General features: G+C 43.8%; 2 pseudogenes; one reads left to right on the top strand and one right to left on the bottom strand.

Annotated features, from left to right (window-relative positions):
* The window catches only part of LOC125518588 (anthranilate O-methyltransferase 1-like), a 97740-nt pseudogene that overhangs the window by 102 nt on the left and 72412 nt on the right, over positions 1-25226 (top strand).
* LOC125520341 (UDP-glycosyltransferase CGT pseudogene) lies at positions 11715-13471 on the bottom strand (annotated as a pseudogene).

The raw sequence follows: 25226 nt of genomic DNA, 5'->3' as shown, positions 1-25226 counted from the left end.
GGGAGAGAGAAAGTATATAGAAAGAGAAGTGAACGACTGGGAGAGTGGACAGAAGATATGGCGGTGTCCGCATCTTCCCATGAGTGGCCCACCCGCCCTTACATGTCGCAGATTGAATCGTTAGGAGCGTGCGCTTGTGGACACGGCCGACCGAAGCTTGGTCCGGTCGGTCGGTGCAAAACGTTTCCCTTGTACATGTGGGAAAACGTGCGTACTAGATTTTGCATGCAGTCGTGCGAGGCTGCATCGACTGAGAGCATGGTAGCTATATGGGAGTTGCCATGTCACCTATAACCAATCTAAAAGCATGATCAATAGTATAGTCAACAACTGATTATATGAAGTTACCACTTTATCTATGGCCAACCTAATAGCCAACATGTATAATAACTACTTAATAAGAAATACTACTTGATTAATACTTGGCCACCTTACATTCTCACCATGTTTTTTGAAGCCCGTGCTGCATCCGACTTTTAATCTACAACATGCTTCTCTTCTATCTCCTCTCTCTCGCATCCAACTCAGCAAAAATATAATACTTTAATTCTTACAGCCTGCTGACTGTACCTTATTAGACTTGCTTTAATAGCCAACATGTGTAATAGTCAATTACTAAGAAGTACTAGCCCATCTTACACTCTCACAATGTTTCTTGGAGCTCGTGCAGTAGCTGGCAGTTAATTTACAGTCCGCTTCAATTCTCTCTCCTCTTCTCTCCCATTCAACTAGGCAAAAACATAATACTTTATCCTTACAACATGATGACTGTACATTGTTAGACTTTCTCTGAAGCGATACATTTATTCGCGAAGAGATGCATACATTCACACAAGTCGTAACCGCTAGATAGTGAAACTATTCCGCAACCTTTGCCGGCAAACAATCTTCAATTGCTGGACAGCGAAGTCTTCCTGAATACCTACCACGAAACGACTTCAACCATGTGTTCCACTCACTTGATCAGTTCAAGGATTCAGTTACAGTCACTCATAAGCTAGAAGCACTACCACCTTTTTATATTGCCAGGTTACACGGCTCCTACTACACCAAGCTTTTTCCTTGCCATAAAGTTCATCTGTTTCATTCATCATATTGCCTTCATCAGCGCTCTGAGGTACTAAATTGGCAAGCCATGATAAATTGACGGTGGGCATGCGCTGCCTCTCGCCGGCTGTTCTCAGGCTCTTGTGGCTGCACCTATGAGCATCACGGATCAGGCCCGATCTAGTGTTTGGTGGCTTTTCTTCAAAGATGCGATATACATACAATGGGTTGACGCAAAGGGCATGGATGTGCAGTGGCGGCATTGAATTTGCTGTCCGGATTTGATAGTCTTGGGTGGAGAGACGTCGGTGGCCATGACCCTATCCGGAGGTGACTACCGAGATAGGACCTAGGATCTTGGATCTTCAGATCTGGTGGCAACGAGAAGTATATTTTGTTGATTGATTCTGCCACTATGGACGAGGACGACGGAGCATGGGGACGGTGTGGGGCTGCCAAAGCATCCCGGTGTGGGATTTGGCGGTCCCCATAACGTTCCTCCTTAAATCTCCATTGCAATGTGCGACAATAACCTTCACCTTTTGAAGCTGTTAGTGGTGATCAACTCTTGTCGTGGCTCGATTGCCTGCTTTTGCAAGCATGGTCTTCACCTGTGTGACATCTCACATCAAAGACTGTGATATGCATGTAGCTGTTGGGATCGCGGTAAGTGCTAGTGACAACACTGGATGACTTCAATTTGGTGATGCTTCTTAAGCATTAGTCTCGAGCTCTGGGGTGAAAACCCGAGGCGTTATATTTTTGGTTATTGTGTCATTACCTTGTTAAAAGACTTGCTCAGACTTGTTCTTCGGGGTGAAAACCAATGATCTGGCCTTTGGTGGTCAGATGCGGTGAAGGCAGTGCTTGAGCGTTGTTCCCTACCTGAAGGTGTTGCTGCTGGAGCCTTCTCATGGTATTGGTGATATCAAGTGATTGTTGTTGCGGATATCGTTGCTGTTCTAGATTGTTGATCATTGTTTTGATCAATACGGAGTTTTTTTTCCTCATCAAGGTATAACTTTGGTCTTGCTTGACTTATCTAGTTGCCGGCATGAATTTTATGTGTGTGCGTTGGTGTTGGTTGTGTGCATCCTAGCTATGCCGATGCCATGTGTGTTGCTCATTGTGTTTGTATCCCCTTGATGCTCCATTATATTATGAGCTAGTAAAATCCTTCCTTTGTCGGAAAAAAATGCACCGTTAATCATCAAGGTCCTACAACTATTGTTTGTATCATGTAGCTTCCGGATAGATTTGCGGCCAAGAAAGAAATGCCTCTAAACAAAGGACACATTCATATTGCGAGACCAGGAGCATTTCAGAATGATATGTTGTTGCTCCTCAAGCTGCGATATGAAGAACTGGTGCTCGGCGAACAAATAGCATTGGCATTTATTAGAGAAAAACAGAGGTTGTCTACAATGGAGATATGAACCAACTCTATGGATTAATTGCACAATCTTTGGAATATCTCGTTGAAGAGGTACACAACAGTGTATCTGTGGTACAATTATTTCACAGATCTTATAATTAGAGAAAATTAAACATTGAACTGTCACAACATGTCCTTATAGAGAGAAAAAAACTCAACTACTTTAGCCTACACTTTTATTGTCAAGATGGTGATCACTGATCAAGCAGAGTGGATTATTCAACATAAACATGTCGAATTGTTCAAGTCCCACTAGGATCATGGTGACAACTCGGAAAGTGATGACGTGCATGACCTCCCTCCAAAGTGACATGAATGTCTCGAAGAGTTTGAGGGCAGTGGTGTTGCCCCTTTTCACAATCCATTTCGTTCAATCTGTGTTCAACATACTCTTCAACAAATTCATGTATAATGTCGCGGAACACCTTGCGAGGGAGAAGACTAATTAAGTATTCCATCATAGCCCTGTCTTTGGAAAGAACATAATGGATGTCTACGTTGATTTTGTATCTTCAACTTGTTTTACCTTTATGAATAAAATGATATGCTTGATCTTTGTTTAGTTGTTGACGCTGTACCAGCGATGAAATTATTCAAGTTTGGTCTCGTTGTCTATGTCTATCCTCGATGTAGAGACTCTGTTGTGTTTATGGGAAGCACTTCAACTTCGGCACACCCCTCTAAACACATCGACGGAGGAGATTTCTTCATACCCCTTCATAATAAAGGGTAGGGTGGTCTTTTCTAAAAGTGCATCGCCCACCGGAACATATACATACGCAAACACCCCTCTGCGCCGGGCCTACCCATTTTATCTTTTCTTTTTTTGTCAACCTACAAAAAAGTGTGCGAGACGTGATTCAAACATGCAACCTCCTCATTAAGTGTACGCCGCAGTGCGAACCAATCTATGGTTGGATGGCTAGAGGGACAGTGCTATCCCTAGCCCACCAGGGTTCAAGTCCTAGTGATCGCATTATTTCTAGATGCGCTCTCAGTGGGAGAAGATGTTTTTATCAACGGACGAGGTGCCTACGGTGACTTCATAAATCACAAGATGATATGCCGGCTCAGTGTCTCGAAGATGCTCATAGAGGTAGGATGTGCGTTCATAGGGTGAGTGTATGCGCATATGTATAAACGTTTACGTCTGTACTGTGTTCAAAAAAGTGTACGCCGCAGTAGCCAACCACACAACTCACCTTATGCGAATACTTACATCTTTTTTCTTCTTTTGTTCTTTCTTCTCTTCGTGCCCAGTGAACAAGGAAGTCGGGGGTTTGTTTTTTCTTTTTCTTTTTATCTTTTCTTTTTCTGGTTTCCTTTGGTCGTGGTCACGGGTACGTTTAACATGGTGTTTTTATACATTCTTGACCTCAACTTTTTCAAGCAGGTGGGTATGCCCATGGTAACTTTTGACACCGTATTCATGTTGCGACACGTCTGGCCATTTATCGATCTTTTTCACAGTGAAAAATCCAAAAAATACAAAACTTGTCAAAAATCTAAACAACTTGGCATGGTGCTCTGAATTGGTTATACAAGGCCATGGAAAAAAATGGGGCGGTCTATTTTTGGACATCCTTGATATGACCCTAACTTTTACAAGCAAGTGGGCGTGCCTATGGTAGGCTTCCATGACAAGTTTGTTTAAATCCCGACACCATTTGATGTTGCGACACGTTCGACAATTCATCGGCCTTTTTACACCAAGAAAACTTCAGAAAATATAAAACTTGCCAAAAAAACCAAACAACTTAACATGATGCCTTGAATGGTCATAATAAATTATGGAAAAAACTTGGGGCACTTTAAGGATGTCAAAAAACAACGTGCTCTCACATGGAGCTTTCTGGCGTACCAGAACACTCTCCGTTCAACATGATCTACATTTGGACATCCTTGAAATGACGTCCATTTTTGCAAGCTTGTGGGCATGCCCATGTTAGGTATTCATTTCAAGTTTGAACGATTTCTGACACCATATGCAAGTTGCGATGTGTTCTGCCATTTATCGGCCTTCCTTGACCGAGAAAACTCCAGAAATGTAAAATTTGTCGAAAGCCAAAATAACTAGGCATGGTTCCTTGAATTGGTCATACAAGGTCATAAAAAATTGGTGTCATTTCAAGGATGTCGAAAATCAACGTGCTCTCAGACAAACCCTTCTTGCCTACCCGAACACCGTTGTCGAACATTGCATTTTTGTGGACATCTTTGAAATGACCCCAAATTTTTCACCCAGTGGGAATGCCGATGGTAGATATTTATGCCAGGTTTGAACGACTTCCAACACCGTGTGCAAGTTGCAACACCTCCGACCATTTATCAGTATTTTTTCACCGAGAAAGGTCCAGAAAATGCAAAACTTGTAGAAAACACAAGTAACTTTGTCTGGTGCCTTGAATTGATCATAAACTACCAGGAAAAAAAATTGGGGCCATTAGGCGGTTGTCAAAAAAAAACCATGCTCTCGAACGGAGTCTTCTGGCTACCCAGACACCCTACGTTCAACATGGTGTTTTTGTACATCCTTGATCCTAACATTTTCAAGTAGGTGGGCATGCACATGATATGCATCCATGCCAGGTTTGAACGATTTTCGACACCCTATGCAAGTTGCGACACGCCCAGCCATTTATCGTCCTTTTCTGATCGAGAAAAGTTCAGAAAATACAAAATTTGTAGAAGAACCAAAACAACTTGGCATGGTGATTTGAATTGATCATGCAAGCCAATAATAAAATTAGTGTTATTTGAAGGATGTCGAGAAACAACGTGCTTAAAGGGAGCTTTCTGGCATACTCAAACACCCTACGTTGAATATGGTGTTTTTTCTACGCAAATTCAAAAACTGTTTAGGGATTTGTTTTTGAAAAAAATCCTTTAAAATTGTTGTTCACATTTCCTGAATTTTTTAAAGTTCTAAATTTGTTAGTGTTTTCAAAAATTATAGAAATTCCAACTTTGTTCACTTAAAAAAAAGTTCACCGTATTGAAATAATGCTCCTGTATACTGAGAAAATGTTCACTGTGTATAAAAACAAGTTCATCATGTACAGCAAATTGTTTCAACATGCATTTGAAAAAAAAAAGATGTTCACCGTATATTTTCAAAAAAAATTATGGTGTATTATAAAATGCTCATCATATGTTATACAATTGTTCAATATGAAAGGCGCATTTTTTAAAATGTTGATCCCATATTATAAAAAAAAATCAATATGTTTTTTAAAAGGTTTCATCATGTATTAAAAATTGGTCATCGTGTATTATATAAATGTTCATCATTTTCAAATTTTTGTTTAGGTATTCAATAATTGTTCACCTTTCAAAAAAATGTTCACCGTATTTAATAAAAATGTTCACCATACATAAAGAAAATTTTCACTGTATATAAAGAAATGTTCATCGTACATAGAGAAATTGTTCAGCGTGCATTTGGAAAAAGATAGTTTACCGTATATTTTAAAAATGTTCAGTATGTATTTTAAATTCAATTTCTAAAAAATTGTTGATAGTTCATAAAAATGGTTCAGAATTCACAATTTGTTCATAATTTTTGAAAATATTCACATTTAAAAAAAATGGTCACGTTTTCAAATTTGTTCCCTTTTTAAAAAATGTGTTCATGTTTTTAAAAATTTTAAGAATTTCGAAATTTGTTCACCATTTTGAAACATTGTTCACATTTTTTCCAAGAAATATTGATTTAAAAATATGGTTCTCCCGCCGTAGTTGGTACTTCAACACTACCGATGCATTTTAGTCATCAGCTGTTGGCAGCTTGGCTGGCTAGTAGAATCAGTATCTACTAGAGGCTAACGCGGGCTTTGCCGAGTCAGTTTTCACTTGTCGTTTTTTTATCTAGCAGGTTATTGTGGTCGTTTTTTGTTTTATCTGTATAATTAGCTTGGATTTTAATTATGTTCTGATGGTCTTTTAATTTGTATATTGTGCCAGAGTGCCCATAAAGACGATATTTGTTTTAAGAGGAAACTGAAGTTGCTCGATGCATGATTGTGATATCCTTACATATTTCGGTTTTAATGTCAGCCCGTGGTCATTCTGTGAGCCTCTTGGGAGCTTATATTCCACGGTGAAATTGTAGCATTGTTGGTACAATGTTCACATGGGTGATCCATGAATCTCCCACTTGCTCAACTCGACTCTCTGATCCACTAGCTTGCTTTGTAATATAGGTTTGCGCCCACTCTACTGCAATCTTATAAAAAGCCGGATATTTTTTTATTTTTTGTTAAATCAAAAGATTTTTTTTACAACCATGATTTTTTAAATGGAAAGGAATTTATAATATATTTATAGATTTAAAAACATTTGCAAATTTAAAATAAACTTCATAGATTAAAAGTTCACAAATAACTCTCAGCAATTTAATTCACAACAATTTTCCGCCTTAAAATGACGCTATAGCAGACCTCTCCTGGAGCCGCTACAAAGCACTCTCAGCGGCCTACATAACGCCAAGCCAATCGAATTAACTCTCGCCATCAGCTATCCTCCACACCACACGGAGGAGACGTACCCAAAAAAAAAATGGACATGCAAGGAACCAGCTGCCCACACAAAACGCCTAACCCACTGTCATCGGGGGCCCACACACTCTCCACACCCCACAAGGTGATTGCCAGGTCGGCAGGTAGGAGTTTGACTTGTACCAGTGTCTTTTCTATTTTTCATGTAGCATGGGGTTGTATCGAAGCGGGACTTTTATTAAAAGCATTAATAAAATATATGCAGCATATATATACAACGAATATGCAGATTATAGATATATGCAGCTTATGTACTACAAATACAGTCTGTGAATACAACAAAATAAATGCAGCTTATATACAACAATATATCAACTTGTGGCATACATGAGATATGCAACTTATATACAAAAAATATGATTCTAAGTGAGCAATAAAAATTGCAGCGATCTCTTCCTGCAGTTAGGGCATCTCCAACGCTAACCCGCAATCAGCTTCGTATCCATCCGCGAATCGGGGGACCAGTCCATGGACACAGATGCGGGAGCCAACCATCTATAGCTATCCGCATACAATTAAAACCGCATTGCAACAGGCTGGATGAAATTCAATCAAACTGGATGAAGTTCATTCAAGTTCTGTCACAATTTACATAAACAAACGATATTTCAGCCTTTTACTGGAAAAAAAATCGACAACTTCTACCGGACAACCACCTTGTACGCGTGGCTGCCCTGCCCGGCCGTGCCACCATCGCCGTACATGCCGCCGCCGTTGTCGTCGTCCCTCCTGCGGTGGTAGGGCGTTGGTCCGCCACGGCAGCCTTGTCCGACCGCTGTCTGCCGGTCATGGAGGAGCCACTGCACCTCCTCCTGCGTGGCATCAATGACGGTCGGTGCATGATCTGGGCCGGCATGAATGCGGCGCGGGAAGCGGCGCATGCGTTAGATGGAAAGCACGAGACATGAGGGTTTTTTGGATGGGTCAGGGGAGTCAGAAGAGGGCGAGGTAGGGGTCCTGACATCTGCAAAGACCACCCCAGTATGTCTCGAGTTTGCGGGAAAAAATGTGTCAAACCGGTCAGCGGAGCGATACAGGCTAGCGTTGCGAAACACATCTGGACCGTGTTGTCCAGTCGGATACAAACGGGTTGAGGGTTCGCGTTGGATATGCCACAAATTGGGTGGCCAAAAAATAATCTAAGAGCATTACTAGTAGAACCCTCAAACCCTCACTAGCGTTTTAAGGGTCCAAAAATGATTTTTTTGTGCACTTTTACGGGTTGAAAAACAGGGGCAAAGATTAGAACCCTCAAACCCAATCCTTATAACGGAATATTCCCCATGAACGACACTGTCGTTGCCCGCGGGAGGTCGACGGGGGCGACTAGCAGCGGCGGTCGCGGGCGTGGGCGCGGGAGTTGGGAGGATTTTTTCCCTCCCGCGCGAGGATAACCGTCAAATGAGGGTTGGGGTAGGTTTTGCTTCCCAACCCTTACTTTTGAGGATTGGGAGAGGGTTTGAGGGTTGGACCTTTAAAAAAATTTAAGGATTTGAGGGTTAAGGGGTTCTAGTCTACGGCTTTTTTTCGACGAAAACTGTAAAAAAACAGTTATTTTTGGACACCGATAACAGCCGAACGTTCGGTCTGGGGAGGCACCAGTCCGAACGATACGTTCGGCAGGGGAGTATCGATGGATCGAACGATTTCGTTCGGTGCGAACAACCCCTCAGCCTGAACGCCTGCGAGACAGGCCCAATAGCTTCCCGGGCCAAACAAAAAGGACCCTGATATCTCCCGACCCCCACCGAACGAGTCGTTCGTCACGCGGGGGGGGGGGGGGGGGGGTTGATTGATCGAACATGTGTGTGCTCAGCCCGAACACCATCACTTTAGGCCCTTTTTTGCGTTGAAATAAAAGGAAAATAAAACCCAGTTTACCCAAAAACTAAGAAAGCCCACTTTTGGGTGTGAATAATAGAGGTCAGATTTGCCATACTCTAAAAAAATTGAAATGGTCTAAAAATAATTTTGTCATCATAGATAGAAAATAAGGAACAAGATGCTACTAAAAAATCACTATGGGTTGAAGCCAAAAAATTTGCCATAATCTTTATAAGCAAAATTTGCCATGGTGAAAAAGAGATCTTTATGTGCAAATGGCAAAAAATAAAAAAAAATCATGGCAATGTTGCATCTCTACCATGATGGCAAGAAATGTGGATTAAAAATTGTATGCTATTTTTACTATATAATTAAAGAGGCAAAAAATGTGGATGAAAAATTGCCATCATGTGACGCAGAAAAAAATGCACAATCTTTTGTTTAGTAGTAATTGCAATGTTTTGTAAAGTAAATGTACCATAGTCAATAGAAGCAAAAATTGCCATGAATGGTGGAAGAGGCAAAATTTGCCGTGGATGTAAAGTATTTTTGCCATTGCAAAACTAAAAGTCAAACTTGCCATGCTCCAGAGAACTAAATGTGTCATGAGTGAAAAAAAGGTAAATTTGTCATGTATGTCACATAAAAATTGTCGTGGAACAAAAGGCTAATTTTTCCATGTTAATAAAGGTAAATTAAAATAGAAAGTAAAACTAGCCATGACAATAAAAGTTAAATATTGCCATGGGGATTTAGGTAGAATTGTCATGTTAATAAGGGTCAATTTACCATCGACAAATAAAAAAAGTAAAACTTGCCATGGCAATAAAAGTTAAATATTGCCATGAGGATTTAGGTAAATTTACTATATTAATGAAGGTATATTAGCCATGGCAAATAAATAGCAAAACTTGCCATGGCAATAAAAGTTCAATATTACCATGAGGATTTAGGTAAATTTACTATGTTAATAAAAACTCAAAATAAACAGTAAAACTTGCCATGACAATAAAAACTAAATATTGCCATGGGGACTTTGGTAAATTTGCCATGTTAATAAAAGGTAAATTTGCCATGGCAAATAAATAGTAAAACTTGCCATGGCAATAAAGTATTAAAAATTTCCATGGGGGATGTAGGTAAATTCGCCATGTTAATGATGGTGAAATAATTAGTAAAACTTGCCATGGCAATATTTTCCTTTTTGTGTTGTTTTGGACAATTTAAGGAATTACCGCGACAATTTAAAACAATCAAAAGTTGCCATGGCAAGAAAGAAATGAATTTACCATGTTCCGAGAACTAAAATTGCCATGATTCGATAACTAAATTTGCCGTCTTCAAGAAAGCAAATTTGCTATGATGCGTAAACTAAATTTGCCATCATCAATTTAACTAATTTTTTTATGCTTACATGGCAAGAAGATAAGATTAGTTGCCATGGTAGAGTAAAATTGCGCCATGATCCAAATATCGAAAGTTGCCATGGCAAGAAAGCAATGAATTTTACATGATCCGAGAACTAAATTTGCCATGATTCGATAACTATATTTGCCATCTTCCAGGAAAATTTAAGAAAAAATATACAATGAGACAGCAAATTTAAGAAAAAATGTATAGTACAGTACATGTTTTAGTCCTGAAAACGTTCTCTCTAAACGAAAAGCAAGCTTTGATTACTCCATATCCCTTTTCAGTTTAACTATCTATGAAGTTGTTCAACGAAGATGACCACAAACTCTAAAAGTACCTTTCCCCACTACAGAAATTCAGCGCACATAGCCGATCAAATCTAGCTGCGAATCATTTATTTTCTTCTCAAAAACTCATAGCCTATCACCACTACAACAAAATCTATGGACATACAAAATGACATTCCGTCCTGGAAGAGTGGTAACGAAAAAACACAGAAAAAGTTGTTCTACGGAATCAATAACTCCTAGAAGCACTTGTTCTATTGGTTTCAGTTGACACATTCAAAACAAAATGGCCTAGTTCACCTCTGCCCAGCCGATTCACTTGTGATGTATGCATCGCTAGAACAGAAAAAATCGTAGAAATGGAACAATTCTGGGGCTGGGCATTACCAAGCAAAGCTCTGGCTAGGACACCGGCGCTGATCTCCAAGCACCCCGGCGGGAGCGGGGCAGCTCGCGTTCGTGACCATGTCGGGAAGCACAAATGCCTGGGGTGGTCCGATGTTGGGACCGCTGGAGCTCCTCGGCGCCGCCGCCTGCCTCGTCTCCGTCTCGCAACAATCTCCGGCAAGGACAGAGCAGCCCGCCCCATCTCCGCCGTGCGTCGTCCCATGGCTGGTCCGGTGGCGCTCCTCCGCGCAGACGCTGGCCTCGTCTTCGCCGCAACTTCGGCTAGGCCGCAGCGTCCCCAGCCGAACTTGGAGGGATGGCGCTGGCTGCGCCTCGGCACCGACGAGGAGTCTCACGCCGAGCGGCACCCCCCCCCCCCTCCCTATCTGATTGATATCTCAGTCGGCCCACCTCGTCGCCAGCGCATGGCCGCCTCCTCCGTGCCCCGCGGAGAAGTTTTGCTTGGGTGTGGACTGCGAGGCGAGAGGAGTGGATAAGGTAGTGCGCACGTGGGTGGGGGATGGAAACGTTCGGGGGCGGCGCCTGCTTTTCCGAACGAAAAAGGAGATGACGTGTCTGGCCTGACATGCTTTAAGATCTGTGTTATCATCTAACGGTCAGAAGGGCGTTCGGGGCGAGATGCTAAAAGACGGCACGTTCGGGACTTATTGATTCCGTTATTTTTAGGGGTTTGAGGGTTAGTGTTTTACTAGACTTGCTCTAAAGACTCCTTGACCCTATCCCTTTTTGGCCAAAACACCAAAATTATTAGAGAGTGGTGGTGCGTTCTATGACATATCACAAAACCCACCCACTGATACATACTCCGTATGGTCCGTGAAGCTTCTACACTACACTTGCGTACTGCTCGGGATGCGATCTTTAGTCAACTGCCAGCAGACCTTGCAGAGAAGTCGCCGCATGGCTCCACGATCCAGGAGAAGGCATCCATCCAACCTGATACCAAGGGCTGGGAGCCTGGGATCGTCACGTAGCGGTGCTTAGAAAGTGGTCGCTAAAACAGTCAGCTGAGCATGGCGAGGAACTCGTGCATGCTCCGGTAGCTGGAGCCGCCTGGGGCAACGGCCTTGGCCGCCTCCTCGCGCATCCTTGCCGCGCCTGCCGCAATCGCCTCATCGCCCATCACCTCCTTCACCTTCTCCCCTATCTCCGCCCCGCTCACCACCGATCTCTCCTCCGAATCCTCCTCCTGCCAGCTCCAGTGCTCCATCCACACCCCGAAGCCGCCGCTTCGTATCACCGTCGCGATTATCTTGTGGTCGCCCAACGTCGGCCATGCCAGCATCGGCACGCCGTACGCGGCCGCCTCCGTCACCGACCCCCACCCGGCGTGGCTCAGGAACAGCCCCACGGCCGGGTGCTTCAGGACCGCCTCCTGGTCCACCCACTCCTTGGTCACCAGGCCGCGCCCCTGCACGCGCCCCAGGAACCCGTCGCCCAGCACGTCCCTCAGCTCCGCCGTGTCCTCCCGGTCCAGTATCGTCGTCTTCACCACCCACAGGAACAGGCAGCCGCTCGCCTCCAGCCCGGCGCTGATCTCGCGGATCTGTTTCTGCGCGGCGGCGTTGCAGTTGCCGAAGGCGACGTAGACCACCGAGCGTGCTGGCTGCTCCCCGAGCCAGGCGATAGGCGAGCCCGCCTTATCGCTACTTCTCGCGGTGGTTGGCGTCGACTTGAGCGGGCCGACGGCGAACACCGGAGGGAATCCGGGAACGACCTTGCCGCCCCGCAGGCCAATGAGTGCCTCTGGCTCCAAGGCATCGAACGTGTTGATGAGGATGCCGTCTGCTTTGGCGATCTCGCGGCCGTTGACGATGAACTGCTTGGTGAAGAGGCCGTCGGGGTTGCGCAGCACCCGCGGGCAGTGATCGAACGGGAGGCGTCGAACGCCGGGAACGTCGACGTCGCCGACGAGGTGGTCTGCGTTCGCGCCGTCAAGGTAGACGGGGAAGTAGGCGAGGAATGCCAGCACGGTTGCGCCGGACGTGAAGAGGACGTGGCATGGAAGCTTCAGCTCGTTCTTAGCTACGGGGATAACCTCGGAAGCCAGGGTGACGTCCGTGATGACGGCCGACGCGCCCGGTGCGGCGGCAGCGATGAGCGGGCCGAGGAGATGGGCCGAGCGGCGCAGGGACTCCCACCGCAGGAAGAAGGGCTCGGTGTCCGCAAAGGCGGCGGCGTCGAACGGCAGGAGGTTGAAGTCGATGCGCCGGATGGCGGGGAAGGCGGCGAAGAGGCCGGCGAAGTGCTCGGCCTCGGCTTGCGAGACCGTCGGGAGGGCGGTCACGACGGAGATGTCCACGCCCATGGTGGCGACGGCGGTGATGAAGCGGGTGAAAGGGAGGAGGTGGCCCATGCCGGCGCTCGGGACGAAGACCAAATGCGGTGCGCCGCTGCCCTGGTTGCCGGAGCTCGGCATCGCCGCGGGAGACATTCGCAAGCAGTCGGGTTTGTGACTGAGAGGAGTGTGCACTGGCGAGTGTTTGTTGTCTCGTCTGAGAGGAGTGGGCAAAGCAATTAGCGGCCGGTTCGATTTATAGCGGGCTTGCACCATCGTTGGGAGTCCGGAGGAGCTGCATGGGCGAACGCTTGCATGGTCGGCACGTGTAACGGGCCTGCTTTGCGTGAGACACCAGAGAGTACCCGAAAGTGGAAAATCTACCGTTAACGGTACCTACCTGTACATCTGGTACCGTTCATCTTTTTTTTTTTGCGGGATGGTACCGTTCATCTTAGCACCAAGATCAATGTGCTGAGTACATAAAATACAGCAACACTGGCATGCATAGGTCAGATGGTTGTTAGGAAAGACAAGAGGAGTGCATGGATGGGCGGCTGACTGCATACACAAGACTCTCTCCAAACAGAAGGCATTCGGGTTTTTTTTTTGGCGGCGATATTTTGAATTGCTCGTAATTTCTTAACCAAAATTTAGTTTTTGAAATGTTTAAATATTTGAATTAAAGGCGATATGGCATTTAAAACAAGACATATGTTGGATATATTTTGAAAAAGTTCTAAAAAAACTGATTTCACTCATAGTTTAAAAAACTGGGCTGGTGATTGAACCGGTGATGCTGCCGGTTCAGATTTTTACTGGTCAGACCGTTGGTTCAACAGTTCATTTCCTTGTTTTTTAAGCCAAAAAATATGTAAAAACAGGTTACTAAGTTTCTATCATTTGACACCTGGGATTGGTTGTTGGGCCAAATTGGCGACGTCGGCCTGTTTCCAAGCGCCGAAGAATCGATCTCGGCTGCTGCAATTATTTTTCCTCTTTCCCAACAATGCAAAAGTGTGCTACCGGTTAGCTCGATCGGATTTGTTTGATCCATTTGCAGAACGACCTAATTAGCTTATAAAGCTGTTGAGGCCGTCGGTTCCTGGTTTTATCCAGTCCAACCAACGGTCCGGTCAAGGTTTTTAACAATGATTTCACTAATAAAAAAAGGTTTCACACATTTCAAACAAATCATTTTGCAATTTGCCAAAACATATTTCATTCATTTAAAAAAGATTTCAATCTATTCACTAACTAAAAAAAGTGAAACATTATTTTAAAACATATTCACTTATTTCAAACCACTAATTTTACTTAGTTTTGAAAATAATGTCACTCATTTCAAAAACTGATTTCACCCATTAAAAGAAGTTGATTTCACATAATTAAAAAAGCACTGAAACGTACTTTTTGAAGACGAACAATTTTGAATATTTGAAATAATTAGTTTCACACAATTAAAAAATCAGTTTCAAAAAATGATTCCAATTGTTTTCAGTAACTAATTTAACTCATTTCAAAAAATAATCCACTCATTTAAAAAATTGAATTCAATTATTTCAAACAACTTATTTTGACCTTCTCCAGAAACATATTTCACTCGTTTTTTGAAACCAATTTCACTCAGTGTCCGCAAGAATTTGTAGTAATATAATATGTTTCATGTGAGAAGATTGGTGAAAGTGCATCTTGATGGAATTTGAGTATTGAGGGATAAATTAGCATTCCTATGTAACTACGCTTGCATCACATAGTTAAAATATGCGAGAACATACATCTTTCAAATGTATGGGAGTGGATTAATAAAATTTACGTGAATAATTTGAAGAGGGGGGGGGGTCCATAGCACTAAGATGGGAAGGCAGTTGCCGCCCTTGTCTGTTGCCCCTAGCCTACCATGGCGGCGTCGATTACTCGCTCATTTAGAATATGAGTTGATGAATTTTATGATAAGAGTGAGGGTTGAGAGTGAGCATGATGGAAGTTTGGGTTGATCTGCTTAGTTACAACTAACTGAGCAGGATAATTTAAATTGCATTCATCAGTGATGGTTTTACAACAAATTACATGAGCGAGCGGGTCATATTTTTTTCATCAAGTCATACAACTATTTTGTTTGCATAGAAAGGTAAATACATTGCTTGATTTCTTCAAGTGTTAATAACAAAACTTTTTTTGGTTAGAACAGTAAATGCATTGGTTGACTGCTTCAAGAGTTAATAATGGATAGGTGTCGTATCAATTGCATGCCCAACATCGGATATCATATTTTTATTTCGTGGTAATACACGACATTCAAATGTATGTTACAATGTGGCAATGGCTCAGAAGACATCGGGTCTGCCTTCTTGGCTTGGGGGCATAACGGAAGGTGCATGCCTCCTCTCCATTAATGGCGTTGGTGGATCAGCACGAACACGGGGGAAAGGATAAGGGCAGAGTGCGGAACAGTTGGCGTCATCCAGTTTTAAAGGAGGGAGGTCTACATGGCAAAGGTGGGGTGGGCGTCATCCGGCTTTAAAAGAGAGGGCTCCAGCGAGAAATGATCCGCTTCGGCGGGAAACCGAGCAGGAAGTGTAGGGTCCGGTAGAAAAAGAGAAGGGTACGTCGTGGGGGTGGAGTTTTTTGTGTTAGGGTGCGCGCTGGGGATAACAGGGTTAATAGTCTGGACAAGCATATTTCTCCCCCACATATGGGCTGAATTTGTGGAAGCCAGACAATTGAGTTTTGGGGAGCCCAATGGGCACCCGATGATGTCCAAACATGCTCAAATGTATGAGGAAGAAATGAGCCTTGACCTTCGAGACCTTAATGATTTTTTTGATTCATTTGTTTACAATGAAGCTCATGTAGCAACACACCGGTGATGTACTAGTGTATGCATATATAGGGGAGATCTCAACTATCTCTTTGGCTTGCTTTCACAGTCGCTACAATCTCTTGTAAATAAGAGTAGACTGTGTCAAACTGGATGTGAATTTGATGAACATGGTCCACACACATCTCTTATGAATAGAGAAGATGAGTGAAGGCAAAGCCAAAGGTTTTCTGAGGATGAGCACGACACCTTGTGGTTTGAGGACCGTGTATTTGTGCCCAATAATGTCGAGATCGGGAAGTTGATATTACAGGAAGCTCGTGACTCACCATACTCGATACACCCTGGAAACACCAAGATGTATTTGGATTTGAAGGAGCGTTTCTGGTGGATTAGAATGAAGAAGGATATTGCCGAGTATGTAGTCATATGTGATGTATGTTAGAGAGTGAAGGCAGAACATCAAAAGCAAGCAGGATTATTACAGCCTATGCCGATACCCGAATGGAAGTGGGATAAGCTTGGCATGGACTTTATCACCGGATTACCCAGGACCCGATCAGGATATGATTCTATCTGGGTAGTAGTGGACCGCTTGACCAAAGTAGCTCAATTTATCCTAGTGAAAACCACATATACAAGTGCGAAGTTGGCCAAGATATACATGACCAGGATCATATGTCTGCATGGAGTTCCGAGGACCATCGTATCAGACAGAGGAACACAGTTTACTTCAAAGTTTTGGCACCAACTGCACCAGACGTTGGGAACCAAGCTGGAGTTCAGTACAGCTTTTCATCCGCAGACAGATGGACAGACTGAGAGAGTCAATCAGATTCTGGAGTACATGTTGAGAGTTTGTGCACTAGATTATGGGTCTAGTTGGGATGATAATTTACCCTACGCGGAGTTCTCATACAAGAACAGCTACCAGGCCAGTTTGAAGATGGCACCGTTTGAAGCCCTGTACGGAAGAAGATGTCGAACACCGTTGATGTGGAATGAAGTTGGAGACCGCCAGTTGTTTGGACCGGATTTGATTAAGGAGTCCGAGGAGAAGGTTAACCTGATTTGAGATAGACTGAAGGTAGCTCAGTCCAGACAGAAGAGTTATGCAGACTCGAAACGCAAGGAGGTAGTCTATGAAATCGGAGACAGAGCATATCTGCGAGTGTCACCTCTGCGAGGAGTTAAGCGTTTCGGAGTTAAGGGAAAATTAGCCCCGAGATTTGTAGGACCGTACCGTGTTTTAGAACACATGGGAGAGGTTGCCTACAAGTTGGAGTTACCTGAAGGACTATCAGGAGTTCACGATGTGTTTCACGTTTCCCAGTTGAAGAAGTGCCATGCTGAGATGGCCGATATTCCTCTAAGAGATACAATGCCCATGGAAGCAATCAGTTAGACAGTGATTTGACATATGAGGAGAAACCAGTCAGGATTCTTGAATTTGCCAGTCGAGTTACCCGCAGCAAGGTTATCAAGTTTTGCAAAGTTCAGTGGAGCCACCATACCGAGGACGAAGCCACTTGGGAAAGAGAGGATGATCTACGCAAAGACCACCCATACCTATTTTCTAGCCAACCCAAATCTCGAGGGCGAGATTCATCTTAAGGGGGGATAGGTTTGTAACATCCCAAATTTTCAATTTGGAATGTTATACATAGGTCATTCATGCATATCATATTTTATTGCATTTCGTTTTGTGATCCTCGAAATCCTAAGCAACTCAAGGACCCTCGGAGAGAGTTGGGGATTTTCTTAGTTCTCATATTTGAACTTTTCTCAAATATTGAAACCAGGATCACTTTGGTTTTAATTATTTTTCTCCCCGAAAATATTTCATATTAAAATCAAATGAGAGGAGATAATATGACTTCTCCAAAATAAATGAAATGTTTGAGGAAAAATATTAAAATATATTTGTATTCTTATTTGGGGTTTTATCGCTATTTTATTTGGATTAGGAAAAAAAAAGCATTTTTCAAAGTTGCTTTAGAGGCCCAAATATATGTTCACTTTGCCCGCTATATTTTTAGAGGACGGGGAAAGTTTATTTTAGGAATTTTGGAGTCTGTTTAGTATTCCTTTTAATCGTTTTTCTACGCGTCGGAATATTTTTTTAAAAAAAGGTGCGAACCGACTTACCGGGCCATGTCCAGCTAGGACACTTAGCCCGGGGCTTTATAAGCCGCGCCCCCGAGGCCCGAGGCCCAAGTCGCCCCAGCCCCCGAAACCCTAGCGCCGCGCGCCGCCGCCCGCCGCGCCGCCGCCGACCCCGCTCGCCGCCGCCGCCGCCTAGCTCGCCGCCGCGCCGCCTTGCCGCCCCGCGCCCGACCCGCCGGAGCCGCGCCGCCGCCGCACCGCCGTCCGCCGCCGCCGGTTTTCTTTCGAAACCCTAGATCTCGTTTCTTTTCTATTAGATCGGTTTTTCCTTCAATTTGTTTATTTTGCGGACGTTCATTCGTACGTTCGTTTCAACGGACGCCGTTCATCCGTTAGTCGCAGACAGTGAACGTTCGTTCGTTAGCCTGTTCGTCAGTTTTTCTTTTTCCAGGGTTTTCCGCGATTATTTTCGATCGCGATTTCTGCCCTGATCTTAGTTTTAGTTTATCTTTTCGCTCGTTTATCGGAATCAGGCGATTCAAGCGCCTGGATCTTCGTCTCGAAGCCCTCTTTACTGTAAAATTTGATTTTAGTCCAGATTAGTAATCGGATCTTGTTTCTTTCGCTGCTTGAGTTTCGTTGCTCCGTTTGATTTGATTCTTTTTGCAAACCGGAGTTCTTCAGTTGACTTTCTGGCTAGATCTTCTTATTTGAGATTTACTCGTGCATCCTTGCTTGAGTGCTTATGTATGCTATTGTTTGTTTACAATAGAACACCCAGAGTGCGAAGTGTGCTACTACGAGTCTTTAGGATTTGCAGATCGTTAGCAAGGCAAGTAACACTTTGATCATACCCCTTTATCAACCAGTTTTATGCATTAGTTTCAACCTTCACACATTGCATGGGTAGGATCTCTTAACATGTGGGTCTGGGAAGTAGATGATGAGGTAGAACCTATTACCTGTTTTATTATCAAACCCATGGGAGTTACTTCTACGTTATGCTTATATTGCCATGCTATGCTCGTAGACGTGGTTTGGGTTTGAGTGTATCCATGACAGATGTGAGTTGTTAATTAATGGTTCAACTTAAGGTGACAACTTTAATACACATCTGGGTGGATTGCTTGTGGGCACCTGGAGAATCCAGTGTTGTCTTAGGATATCCTGAAGTACCCATGTGATCATCCTACGGTCCGCCACCCAAGCTCAAAGGGATCATAAGACTATTCATGCTAGAAACTTCCGTGTGCAACCACAAGCCATTATGGGCTCTGGCATAGTTGAGTAAGTTGCATGTGCTCTTGAAGAGGTGGACTAGCAGATGTAGGGGATTGTAGGTGTACCAGTCCGCCCGGAGTAGAGAGCAAATGCTTCTGAAAGATTGTGTCTCGGTCATCCGTTTCTCAAACACCATGTAGTGCGAGAAATCCAACGAAGGAGATCGAGTCTTATGGGGAAAAGTGTGCAAACCTCTGCAGAGTGTATAAACTAATCATGGTTAGTCGTGTCCCCGGTTATGGACATCTTGAGTATCTGGTTCTTGGATTATCATATGGATCTCATCACTCTAAATAAACTTTGTTGGGTTGATAATTACTTTAATTGGGATTGAGTTGGAGGAACCTTCTCAATACTGTTCAACTACCTGGATAGTTAAAAAAATTATATTCCTTTGTTGTAGGGAAAAATTGGCTTTTCGCAAAACATGTTAACCATACAGCCTCCACAAGCCATATATGCATGTAGTGATAGGATTTATCTGTTCATTACTCTCCTGTGTTACATTGCCAACATATCCATGTGCTGACCCGTTTTGGGGCTGCAACGTATAATGTTGCAGGCTTTTCAAACAAGGAGTAAGATGTGATAGGTCGTTTGTCATGCACTCAGCTATGCCGTTGGAGTTGATGGACTCACTTTATCTTCCAAGCCTTCCGTTGTTATCGTATTAGATGGCCTTAGGCCACATTTATTGTAATAAGTTCTCTATTGAGACATACGATATAATAAGTGTGTGATTTCCACTCTGTTATAAATCCTTCGAGTACTGTGTGTGTCAGCATTACCGATCCAGGGATGACACTGAAGCACAGAGACTTGACCGTTTGAGGTCGGGTCGCTACAAGATGGTATCAGAGCACACGCTGAATGTAGGACACGACCACTAAGAAAAGCCATAGGCCACTCTTCTCTACTTATTTTTGACTCCTCTCCATTTTCTACTCTTTAGGATGGCGGACTCGAGGAACAAGTTTGCACAACCGGATGAAGACACACCTTTTGGACGACACTTGAAGGAAGTCACTAAGTACCTGAACATTGGAATACCAAGCTTCAGCGGGACCTATACCGCCACTTTACCAGAAGAGGAGCGCTGGATGATTCAAGTTCAAGTTCCAGGAAGGACGTTCACACCAGTCACTAAACACATAGAGTTTTCCTTTGATGCACCCACCTGGAGTCTAGGCAAGAGTATGGCAGCCCACATTGCTATAGGACGCATCGGAGAAGTTTACCACAAGGAGCTTAAGGACACTATCTACCAGATATGTGGGCGCCGAGATGAGCAATGGGAGATGATCAACACCAGGAAGGACAGGTCCATTGCAGCATTCATACAGGAATTAAATCATCACATTCGTCGCCAGGAGAACTAGATGTGCGCAAGCATGATAGATTTGAAGAAGGCGATGATCAGGATCACGGAGCTAGAAGAGGAGCTTAAGTCTACACGCGATGGATATGAGGAGGAAATGATGATACTCGTGGAGAGGAATGACGACATGACCAGGAAGCTAGGAGTTTTTATGAGAGACCACGCGCCAGGAGGAGAAGACGATGAACCCAAGGAGATTCGTCCTAAAGACTACATCATCATCGACGACACCGACTCTGACCCGGATAGTAGTGATGATGACTATGAAGACGAAGATGGAGCGGATATCATGGAGTCTTCCACCGATCAAAATTTCTAGTAGACCACCATACTATTAGTAGTACACCCCCCATGTAAATATTAGTAGTCCGAGCACTGTAACGATAGTTAGACCGATTGTATGCCCTTGCTTGATTGATTGAGTGATATGATATGATTGTGTTTGTCTCATGTGCATATGGGTAGTGTTTTCTCACTAGACCTCATTCTATTCTAATATCTTCCCCCTAAACCCATCAGATGCCTCCGAGATGTGACCCCGGTTTTGCTTTCCCACCGGAGCTCACTCAGTTGATCCATCAACAGAATGCCTTGATGCAGTTGTTAGTTCAGAACCAAGGCAACAACAACAACAACCCACCGCCACCACCACCAGTTGATAACTTAGCCCGTTTTCTGAGGCTGCAGCCGCCGGTGTTTTCCAGTAGCACCGAGCCAATAGTTGCTGATGATTGGCTGCACAGGATTGGAAGAGAATTGACCACCGCAGGTTGCACAGATGCTGAGAAGGTGCATTTTTTGCCGCACACCAATTGGATGGTCCCGCATCCGCATGGTGGGAGAATTACACAACCACTTTTCCTATAGCCAATGTCACTTGGGAGCAGTTTCAGCAAGCATTCGGCACCGCCCACGTATCCACTGGAGCTATGAGCATGAAGAAGTGTGAGTTTCGCAACTTATGCCAAGGGAACCGTATTGTAGGCCAGTACGCGGAGTTTAGTAAGTTATCCCGCTATGCTCCAGATGATGTGGCCACAGATGCCGCGAAGCAGGAGAAGTTTATGGAAGGGCTGAATGATGAGATGAGTATGCAGTTAATGGTGGCAACATTTAACAACTACCAGGAGTTAGTAGATAAAGCTCTCATGATCGAAGGGAAGCGGCGGCAGATAGAGAGCGACAAGAGGAAATATGGACAAGGGAAGTACAGTTCAGGAGCTCAGCAGAAGCCTCGCTTTACCCCGAACTCGGGAGGACTTACCCATAACCATGGAAGCCACACTTACAATGGAGGAAGTTCTCATAATCATAATGGCCCAAAGAATGGGAATGGGAATGGAGCAAGCAGCAATCAGAACCGTTCCAATCCAGCCACACCCGCCAAGAGGGACCTAAGCCACGTTACTTGTTTCAAGTGCGGGAAGACTGGACACTATGCCACTGAGTGCCCTGAAGCGAAGAATGGAAATGGTAATGGGAGCTCTGGGAAGAAGCCCAATCCATTTAACAAAGGACAAGTGAACCACGTGAACGTGGAGGAGGTTGAAGAGCAACCAGATGCAATTATCGGTAAGTTTTTAGTTAAGTCGTTTACTGCAATCGTTCTTTTTGGTACTGGTGCATCACATTCATAGATATCAAGGGGATTTGTGGATAAATATAAGTTGCCCACTAAAGTTCTTAAGACACCTATGCTAGTAAGCTCACCCGGAGCCGAGTATATGACAAGCAGTGGATGTTTTTAGATGCCATTAACCATAGGTAGCCATGTTTTCCCCTCTGACTTGATAATTTTGGAGTCGCAAGGATTGGATGTGATACTAGGAATGGATTGGCTGTTGATGTATGGAGGAAACATCGATTGCACCAGTAAGTCAATTCTGCTTACCACCCCGGAGGGAAAAGGATCAAGTATGTATCCAGGCATGCGCCAAGGAGACACTACTAGGGAAAACGTTATACACAGAATCTTAGCAGCAGCGTGGTTTAAAAACAGGCGCTACTGCTAACTAGCAGTAGCGAGCTTAAAGGAACCGCGCTACTAATAACTAGATAGCAATAGCGCTCTAGGTGAAACAAGCGCTACTACTATAATTGCCACGGATTTGCCCCCAGGCTAGATATAGTAGTAGCGCCCTTCCCTGGACGCACTGCTGCTAAAGTACTTAGTAGCAGCGTGTTTCTGCAAAACTCGCTGTTGCTAAGTGTTGCACCTAATTAAGTTTAGTCTCGTACTGCTAAGCGAACAAGGTGTTTACCACCTTAAATATGTTGACTATTTACATTCTACACAAAAAGATCAATGATGACGAACCTATATTTTTGATGTGTGCTTAGACTTAGCAGTAGCGTTTTTCCTGAAAACGCGCTATAGCTACTTTAGCTATAACGCGTTTCCTGAAGTGTGCTACTGCTAGTTCGACTTAACCACCTGCCCGCTCAAAATTTCGCTAAGTCCTCCTCCCCCCACTGTTCCCCTAATCGTCTGTTGCCGCCGCCCGAGCCCGAGCCTGCCCTCGCCGCCGCCGCCCGAGGCCGCCGTCAACCTCACCGTCGCCGCTCTCGACCTCACCGTCGCCGCCGCCTCCCCCACCCCCTCCGCTCTCGACCTCATCGCCGCTCTCGACCTCACCGTCGCCGCCGCATCCCCCAACCCCGCCGCTGCATCCCGATCCCGAGCCCGCCCTCGCGGCCCCTACCTCTCCGTCGCCGAGCACCTCCCCGCCACCGTCTCTCCCCTCTCTATAAGCCCCCACCCCTCCCCCACCCTCGTTCTCCCTGCTTAGTTAGTACTAGATGTTTTTTAGTAGTAGTAGTAGATGTCAATTTAGGGTTCATAGATAATGATTTTTAGCAGTAGTAGATGTTAATTAGTAGTAGTGATGGTACTAGTTAACTATTGTATAATGTAGTTTATTTTTACTGTTTTTAGTAAGTATTTAAAATAATTAGTAAGTAAATTGATAAACTAGTTGAACTAGTTTAGTTGTAGTTGAACTGTTTAGTAAGTAAATTAATAAACTAGTTGAACTAGTTGAATTAATAGAACTAATGTATTTTTAGTAAGATAATTAATATAACTAGTTGAACTACTTTATTTTTAGAAAGAACTAGTTTTTTTCTATTTATAGTAAGTTTATATTTAGTAAGAACTAGTTGAATTAATAAAAATAGTTGAACATGTCATATTTGTTGTTATTTTTTAGTTTAAGCAATTATTCGGGATGTATTAGTGATAACTTATACGGTTTTTGCTTTTGCAGAAATCAAGGAGCCCCTCCATCATCCCCGCCGTCGTCCCCGTCACCGACCCCCTCCGACATCGAGGTGAGACCAGCCAAATATCCATGTATATCTTGTGTTGCTCAAATAGGATATGTGGTTGCCCAAGTGGCCGTTCATGTTCAGTTTACACCTCCGAGTGGCCTATGTTTTGCCGGGGTGTTGATTAATGTCCGTTCCGGCAAATTTCAGGCACTCGATATGTCCTTTTTTAGCAAAGGTCATGCCGGATTTTTCCGTGAATTCTGGCATGACTTGTGCTACAATATGTAGGAAATATCGAGTGGCCTGGATTTTCTCGAAAAATAATGATCTAATTTAGGTTTTTTAGTACATATATTTAATTGTACAAGTTTAATCTTTGAATTATGAACGTAGAAAATGTCGTACTCGGACGACGACAGTCTCCCGGGGGAGTGCAGCTGGTGCCACGACGATCGAGGTATGTGCGACAGGTTCGTTGAGCTGGACGAAGATCGGCGCTTCAGCATTAAGCTCGAGGAGACATTCGATGTTGAAACGGTACACAACAACTTACAAGTGTTTTTTTTCGTAATTAAGAATGACTTCAACTATTTCAACGTCTAATTTTCATCTTTTAGAATTCGACTAGCTTATCCCATGCCATGCAAGACGCTATGTCTTGGAGAGGATGGGTTTTGAAGACCATGAAAATTTTCAAACAAAGAAAATACACCTAAGGACCCATCATGATATCGATTTTGAAGTAAATCTGTATAATTCTCAGAGTGTAACCCATTTTGGTTGCCAAAATTGAGAAGCACTTTGCAAAATGTATGGTTTTTATGAGGGTATGATTGTCACCATGGATCTTGGTGATCCTGACATCGAGCAAGACAATATGGACATTTGGGTCCTTGTTGATATGCTTCCGATTCTACTGCAATGTGAGTTTCTCAAACATAGTTATTAACTAATTTATATTGTTTATTTCAAAATAGTTGACAGCTTATTTCCATTGACAACTTATTTTGAATCTTCAAAGAATGTGCATAAGATGGTAGACAAAACCCACTACACTGATGGCTCCGAATTAACTTACAAGGAGAAAAGTCATCTGATTGCTTATTGTACTTATCTTGAGAA

This window comes from Triticum urartu, chromosome 7A, assembly GCF_056163025.1.
Source record: "Triticum urartu cultivar PI428250 chromosome 7A, HENAU_Tu73, whole genome shotgun sequence".
In the NCBI taxonomy this organism is placed as follows: Eukaryota; Viridiplantae; Streptophyta; class Magnoliopsida; order Poales; family Poaceae; genus Triticum; species Triticum urartu.
Note: the sequence above shows the minus strand (reverse complement) of the source record. Positions and strands in the feature narration are given on the sequence as shown.